The following is an 8,669-nucleotide window of genomic DNA, read 5'->3' on the forward strand; positions in this document are numbered from 1 at the left end:
TGCAGTGCGTACTTCGGATTATTGACGGACGCTAGGCATGATGAATATTCTAGACCGTATCTACAATCGTTCATCCCTTTACATGGAACGGAGATGGACGGGTGAATCAGGAATAGATTGCATAGCAGCCCACCGACTTGCATACCTTCAGAACAAATTGAAGAGAATCAAGTGGATGAAGGATTTAAAGATCATGAAGTTATTCATCTTTGTTTATGCTCACGTAAACGCAACCCTACATGTCGGCAGTCGGAAGGTCAAGCAGAACAAGTATGTGTACGAGGAAGTGACTTGAATAATCCATGCCGATAGAATCAAGGTGCTGGGACGTTATGAGAAGAACAGATATCAAAGGAAGGGATACCCCAAGCTTCCTATGACCTATCGGTTCCTGAAAATCCATGACCCCTCTCCATATTATTACTCAGTTCTCGTAGCCGAATGTAACAAAATCCTACTTTTCCCAAATTGATGTATCAACTTGTTCTACCTTCCCAAAATAAATGTACTTGAAAGGGCTATGCCCACACGAATGAATAAGATTTTTTTATCACTGTTTGTCATGGCTGTAAGTGTTGGTAAAGGAGTTAAGTGATTAGGTCACTTGGCTAAAAGTTGAACTGGGCATACTAATGTAATGTGAGAATCGAAACGTTTAGTAAGCTTTAATGTAAAGAATCTTATTGCCCAGGCGCAACCTCAAGTGCAGATTCCTAGTCCGACCCCTACATTAAGTACGGCTGTAATTCAAGAGAAGAAGTTCCTTCTCAAACAAATCAAGCACCTGAATTCGATGGTAAGGGAAAAACCGTCCAAACAGACGCCAAGGTCTGGATCGAATCCATGGAAGATTATTTCGAGCCAGCAGGAATTGCACCCACAAACCAAGAAATGCTCGCCAAACTGAAGCTTACCGGCGAAGCAAGAATTTGGTGGAGACAATGGTGCAGAGACCAAGGGATCTCGCAAGGGTCAGTTACCTGGGAGAAGCTTAAAAAAGATGTGCGAGGGAGGTATCTGCCACCTACCTATCGCACACAAAAGATGAACGAATTCTATGAATTAAAGCAGCTTGGACTATCCTTGGATGCATATTATTCAAAGTTCATCTCTCTCTTAAAATACATGCCACAAATGGATATGACGCAAAAGGTGTCAAAGTTTTGTGCTGGGATAAATCCACCCATAAACACCTGCTTGGACACGCTCATTCAAGCTACATTGATAATACAAGAAGTGCAGAACAAGCCAAGGAATAACAGGACTTGGTCTTACAGGGATCAGAACAAGAAAAATGCTTAGATCTCAGGCCAAAAGAGCCCAGGGCCAAAACCAGGGACAAAGGAAGAAAGCTTGGGTGAACACTATCAACAATTTCATTCCTACACAAGGTGTTGAACGCAATCTCTGTTGCTTCCATTGCAACGAGCGTGGTCACTTTAAAAGGCAGTGTCCCAAGGTTAGGAGAGGGCAATGTCAAGGGCCATTTCAAGGAGCCATCCATGGCCAAGGAGCCACCATCATGGCCAAAGGGAGAACCTCCCGTGTTGCCAACAAGGAGCTGGGTGATAAAGAAGATCCATCCATGGAAGCTGACATTGAGAGGGCAACAGTTCATACTGCTCTTCACAAGAAAGGCCCAAATTGCCAATTCTCGGTGATACAAACTCCATCGGATTATCAAGGTAAAAGCTTCAAAACCTTGATTGATTGTGGCAGTACACATTCCTTCTATGCAAAAAGATTAGGAATAGCCAGAAAATATATACCTACCTTACTTGTGGAATTAGCAAATGGTCGTGAGGTCTCTTGTACCAGGCAAACTGCTAAGGTAAAATTCCTACTGGGTGGAGGGTAATGAACCTAGGTTTCCACGAATGTTTGCTCGGAATGGATTGGATAATACCCAATGACATCCACATTTACTATAGAAAGGGCCAAGTCTCCTTTCAAAATTCTTAAGGGGAACTAGTCATAACTCAAGGAGAGGTTGGGAAGCCAAAATTCAACTGGCAAAAGCAACACGGATCATAAAAGGAGTTAGAAAGGGGCTACCTGTCTATTTGATTAAACTAAATAAGCTAGTTCAGAATCAGGAATCTAGGGAAGAACCTTCATAGTTAAAGGAATACTCAGACATATTTCCTGAAGAGCTGACAGAAATTTGTCCTCAAAGGGAAGTCGATCACGAAATCAAGCTAGCACCAGAAGCTGCACCAATCGCAAAGAGACCATATAGGATGTCCATCCCAGAAGCGATTGAGCTGAAGGAGAAACTCAAGCAACTGTTAGACCAAGGCTACATCTGTCCTAGTAGTTTTCCATGGGGAGCTCCAGTGCTGTTCCAGAAGAAGAAAGATGGAACGCTTCGGCTATGCATTGACAACAGAGGGTTGAATCAATCAACCATTAAAAACAAATACCCCATTCCAAGAATAGATAAACTTCTTGACTGTCTTCAAGGTGTGAAGATCTTCTCTAAAATAGATCTCAAGTCTGGATATTATCAGATAAGGATCAAGGAAGAATATATCCCGAAGAGTGCATTCAGTACAAGATATGGACACTTTGAATTCCTAGTCATGTCATTTGGGTTGACAAATGCTCCTGCTACCTTCAACAGGTTAATGTAGGATATCTTTAGACCCTATCTTGATGACTTCGTACTCGTCTTCTTTGACGATACCCTAGTTTACTATAAGCAAGAAAAAGATCATGAACCCCAACTTCACATTGTCCTCGAAACAATGAGAGCACACAAGCTTTATGCCAACAAGAAGAAGTGTGCATTTTTCAAGCAACATATTGAATATCTGGGATTCATTATATCAGCGGAAGGAATTTCAGTGGATCCGGCCAAGGTCAAAGACATTGTGGAGTGGCCAACACCAACTTCTGTCAAAGAAATACGTAGTTTTCTTGGATTGACAGGATGGTACAGGGTCTTTATCAAAAACTATGCTTTGATTGCAGCACCTCTGACTGATCTACTAAAGAAGCAAGTATCAATTGTATGGTCACCTGTCTGCTGAATAGAGAAACTTTGACAAACTAAAGCAAAGCTTGGTATCAGCACCCATCCTGAAACTTTCGTATCTTAGTAAGGAGTTTGAAGTGATAACTGATGCTAGCACACTCGCCTTAGGATGTGTGCTCTTACAAGAAGGTCATGCGATAGCATACTCTTCAAGGAAACTGAAGAGCCATGAAAGGAACTATGCTACCCACGATCTGGAGCTGTTGGCTGTCATCCATGCTCTCACCAAGGTTGCACATCTTATCCTTGTTAAGAAAAACTATAAAGCCTCAGACATCGCAAGGTTATTCATCAAGGAAATATTCAAACTGCATGGGTTGCCTAGAAGAATCACTAGTGATTGTGACTCCCTCTTCACATCACACTTCTAGAGGGCTATCTTTGAGGCCATTGGGACTCAACTCTGTTTCAGTACAGCTTACCATCCCCAAAATAATGATCAAATAGAACGAGTCAACCAAGTCATTGAAGACATGCTTAGGGCACACTGCTGTCGCGAACCCAAAAATTGGATTCAATATTTGCCACTGGTTGAGTTTGCCTACAATACTTCTTACCAACAAAGCATTCAGATGACCCCTTTCCAAGTATTGTATGGGCACAATTGTTGTAATCCTTTGAGCTTTTCAGATTCAACCTTGAGGGTTGAAGCTTCAAAGCAGATGCTGGAAGACATGGATGACCAAATCAAATCAATAAGACAGGACATCCAAGCCGCCAAGGACAAACAGAAGGCCTACGCAGACTTGAGACGTCAAGACAGATCCTTCATTGAAGGTAATATGGTCTTCATTTGCATACGTCCAAAGAAGAGTTCCCTATCCTTGGGTGAATGCAAAAAGCTAAGTCCAAGGTATTGTGGACCCTACAAGATTCTCAAGTGTCAAAGGTCTAATGCTTACAGACTGCAACTCCCTGAAAACCTAAAAGTTCATAATGTATTCCATATCAGTCTATTGAAAAAGTATGTGCCTAACCCTCGTCATATGCTTGATGATCAAGAAATTGTAATGCCTAGCCAAGGAGTCCTTGATACGGCTGGACAGGATCCTAGATGTTAGGGAGAGACATTTGAGATCTAGGACCCTAAGAGAATACCTCATGCAGTGGAAAGATTACCCCAAAGAGGATTGCACTTGGATGGATGAAATTACTCTCAACCAACAATACCCCCAGATCTTCTCAAGATGAGGACATCTCGATTCCTCTAAGGGGAAGAGAGTGTAATATTTCCGTAACGAAATATTAACGACTCTAGATCATGCGCAAAAGAAATCTGAAGTAATTCTTCCACAACAGAGAAAAACTTGGGGCTAAGTGCTCCATCTTCGTGCACTAACAAACACCAGCCCGCATTGTGCATAGGAGACCGTGGCTAATAACCATAGCCCACCAGGGGAACGCCCCTTCACGGGAAAAAAACATAATGAATTGTTTGCAAATTTTTTTTTATAACTCCCTCTCCTTCACCCATTGCATGGCGGGGAGAGGGAGTATGTATGGAGCTTGAGTTGTGGAGGGGCATGGGGAGGAGGGCATGCACCCTGCCACTTGTGTGGCCACCCCCCCAACCTTAACTTCATATAAACCCCCCCTCCCAAGCTTGAAGGGGGGGGATTGATCGTGCTATTGGCCAAAACCATGGAGCTGCCCGTTGCCTTCTCCCTACAACCGCCATACTGCCGCACAACCAGGCCGCTGCTGCCACCCCTATCGTATTCATAATCATCATCATCATCATCATCATCGTCGTCGTCATCATCGTCATCTCCCTCATCGTCATCTTCACCATCATCATCATCTCCAATCATCTTCTCCACGTCATCTCCTTGTTTTCCAAAAGCTTGAGAAGTTCTATTGAAGCTTCTCTAGGCCAAGTTCACCCGTTGTCGTATTGCTGCGCATTCGAGGTGTGAAAACCACCCAAAAATTGCGTGTGACTTGATACTTTGTATATACTCAGTTATTGTGTTTACATTTATTTTCTGCGCATGAGTGAGCATGATGAGATGCTTTCAGCCTATGTTGATACATGTTGCTGCAAAAAGGTTTGGAATCATTGCTTGCCAAAATCCATTAGCACTATTGCTCGTAGACTCAGCAAAAAGAGGAGCCATTGACTGTTGGACGGATTCACGGTTTGAGCTTAATGACTGAGGCTGCTTCATCATGCGGTTTTGGGTTTCCTACAGAGCGAAAGAGGATGGCCCTGTCCTTCTGGGTTTGTGGTATCCATGGGAGCACGATGGCCATGGCCATGAGCACACACAGGTGCATGCATATGTGACTACACACGCATCGGAGGAGAAGGAAGAAGCTAAAACTCCTACAAGTTCTAGAATAGATGGTTTAAAATTGAACCAAGAATAATAATATGGGAGTTACAAAGGCTAAAGAGGGGATTTTGAATGGTTAAAGAAGATGTGGATCAGGCTGGAAAAGGAAAAGCTTTTGATCTATTTTTGAAAAGAGGAGCTTTTTGAATCGGGAGAGAGAGGGAAAATAGATGAAGGAGGAAAGAAAATAGACAAGGGGAAGAAAAGGAGCGAGGCTAATTGGGGGGAAAAAGCAGAACAGGGCAGACGGAGAGGGACACACGCTTTCAGAGAAGAAAGGGAGGACTTGAAGATGAATAGGGAGGGCCTCATAATGGGGATTTTGCTCACATACAAGGGGATGATTCTTCAAAACACTCTTTACGACTTGTTACTGTTTATCAACACCTACATCCTGTTCAAGCATCTCCATACACTTTTCTGCAAGCAATATTCTGCGGAGTTTATCCTGTTGGTCTTCTAGATGTAGAGAGAATTTTCCCTCCAGGAAAAGAGATTACAGCTGTGGAGATTCTAGATATTGCTGCCGATGGCCAGCCTGCAATCAAGTCATCTGATCAGTTACCCATCTTCTTGTGCCATTTGTACTTGTGAACAGAGGAGGGAGGCCTGGGTGAACCCGGTGGAGAAGAATTTGGTCGCGGATGATGCTGTGAATAGGGTGACGAAGGGAGAGAAGATGTAGATGACGAAGACGAAGAGGAGACAAAGGAACGCAGGCAAAACTCCTTTTTCAAAGAGCTGAATGTCATCAGCCTGCACGTCTTTTGCTGAACTCCTGCAAGCGGTGTATCTTCCATGGGAGGAGGAAGAGTAGGGAGCAACATGCTGCGTTTTTACATGAACGATGCCCCTGGTCTCAAGATCACTCCGACCGAACAGCGATGATGAGAAACAAATCCATGGCTTAGCGAGAAGAGGCGGAGAACGATGACGAGGAAGAATCCATGGCCAGCACGACGCTACGGCTCCTCTTGAGGAACTGAAGACACTACTGCGCAGAGGTGAAGGAGGGAAATCTGAAAGAGGAAGGTCGCAGGGAGTTGATGGGAGAGGGGTGAGACATGTTTTTCCTCTCCTCGCTTCAGGATACCATCCGCATACCTCCTCACAACCTCAGCTTGCCATTGCTGGACTCAATCCGAAGCCAAATCGAGACCCTTTATTTTGACAAGGTCATCAAGGATTTGGGTCTGTGTGTCACAGTATATGACATACAATCAGTTGAAGGAGGCTTCGTATTTGCGGGTGATGGTGCTCCAACTTACACAGTTGAATTCCGGCTAGTCATGTTTCGGCCTTTCATTTGAGAAGTGCTTATCGGAAAGTTAAAGAAATGCGACAAATCTGGGCTCTTCTTGTCACATGATTTTTTTTTATGATATTCACGTGCCAGAGCATCTTCTCCAACGGCAATCAAAATTTGATGAAGAGGAAAATCTGTGGGTATGGAATTATCAGGGGACAGACATGTTTATGGATCTGGAGGAAGAGGTCCGTTTCAGAGTTGAACAAGTGAAGTATCAACCTTTACCAATTGAGCAAGAGCCCAATGCAAAGCCATTCGCACCCATGGAAATAACAGGTGTCATCAATGCGGATGGTTTAGGACTGGTTTCGTGATGGAGCTAACGGACACGTCATAATCAAAGGAGTTGATTTGGACAACAGACCGGAGTTGTGAAGTGGTTCTTTTCAATATCTGAAGCATCTGTACAAGCCGTGACACCCCTAAAGTCATGTTTTTTTTTAAACCATGCAAATTACTGATGTCAGAAGTGGTTCAGGTTGCAATCATATGCAAAGACTGTTTCTATATAACATACAAAGCTTAAACAAGGGGTGGGCAAAGCCTGGCCATCTGCTTGTGCAAGCTCCTTTCTTGTAACCTTTTAGTTTTTGGAAAAACAGATTTTGACCCATGCAAATTGGCGTGGTCATAATAGCAAAATTTCTCTGGTCCATGACAAGAAATTGTGCTCTATGAAGGTGATGTTCTGTGAGAAGTAGGTTGTGCAGCAAGCGATGCTTTCTATTTCCGGTTGAAGAAGAGTTTATTTTGAAGATATTCTCTTGACGACTGGATGACATATCTGAAGCTCTTGTATTCTGATTTATAACATAAAGTGGTTTCTTGCGAGGATTGATTCTTTTGGTTGATCCGTCTTGATACTTGTACTTGAACCAAAAATTGTAATACACGCATCATTTTCGTCTTGATTATTTATTTGCTTGATCTTCCATCTTGATATATATCAAGGTCTTCTGAAGACGCGACTATGCTTTCGTAAACCCTTCGACACCGTGCCTCCTGGTTATTCTTAAAACTGTGTCTTGCAAGGCCTGATTCCTATGCAGAAGAGAGGATCTCAGGCAAAGTGACTTCCAAATGCGTAAGAGAGCCAAGGGAGAGTTCGCCGAGTCAAAATCTACTCCGTCAATGGCTCCTAAGCAAAAGTCGAGAGGAGCGCATGCGAGACCTTCCACCCAAAGTACGAGAGTGGGCAATGCCCGAATAATGAATGCCGAGGTTCCGAAAATAGTCCCACATGGAAAAGATACATAAATCATGTTTTAATTCACGTAGGGAAACTTAAATGCATCGTAAAATTTATGTACTCGTTCGATTTACAAAGTTTAGTTGCATGACGAGTACTTGCATTTGCTTGCATTTCCATGGTCAAGGGTAGTTGCATAAGTTAAAAGACGGATTTGTGCAAAGGCGTCCTTGTTGCATCACGCAAGGGACAAGGCATATAATACATAATGCACTTATGTAATAAATTCCTGGTTGTGACTCGTGTATAAGATAATCATAGACGGCCATTAAATGATGTCCAAATAGTTGCAATGCATGGAAAGGATTTATGTACTTTGCAAATCACATGCGATGATAGTAACATTCTAGGTTGGGTTATGTGCTAAAGGAAGGATTAAATCAATGATGGATTCATGGCATCTGATCATGAAAGAATGATACACCCATGCATGGAGTTTTTTTATCAAAGTTTGAATTTGGGAAAGGATGCATCTTCATATTAAAGCTTGAATTCAATGCATAAAACATAGGGTTTATAAGAATAGCTCTGAATGTCAATCAACATCACATAAGACAAGGAAAAGAAAGATCACTATAGATCCTACAGTTGCATAAAGGCAAAAGGTCTATGGTCTTGAATTTGCATATTCGCATGGAATGATACATCTCATACATCTTGGAGTTACTTACATCTTTTAGGGAAAGTATTTGCATCTCTAAGGGAAAGATTGCCTTTAATCGTAAGACAATTAGATCA

At 42.7% G+C, this 8,669-nt stretch overlaps 1 pseudogene; it reads left to right on the forward strand.

Moving 5' to 3' along the window:
• Nucleotides 1-5,715: 5,715 nt before the first annotated feature.
• On the forward strand, nt 5,716-7,497 carry LOC148010887 (uncharacterized; annotated as a pseudogene).
• The last annotated feature ends 1,172 nt before the right edge of the window (nt 7,498-8,669 follow it).

Source organism: Lygodium microphyllum, chromosome 29, assembly GCF_053477565.2.
Source record: "Lygodium microphyllum isolate KBCC chromosome 29, Lygodium_microphyllum_v1.1.10, whole genome shotgun sequence".
Classification (NCBI taxonomy): Eukaryota; Viridiplantae; Streptophyta; class Polypodiopsida; order Schizaeales; family Lygodiaceae; genus Lygodium; species Lygodium microphyllum.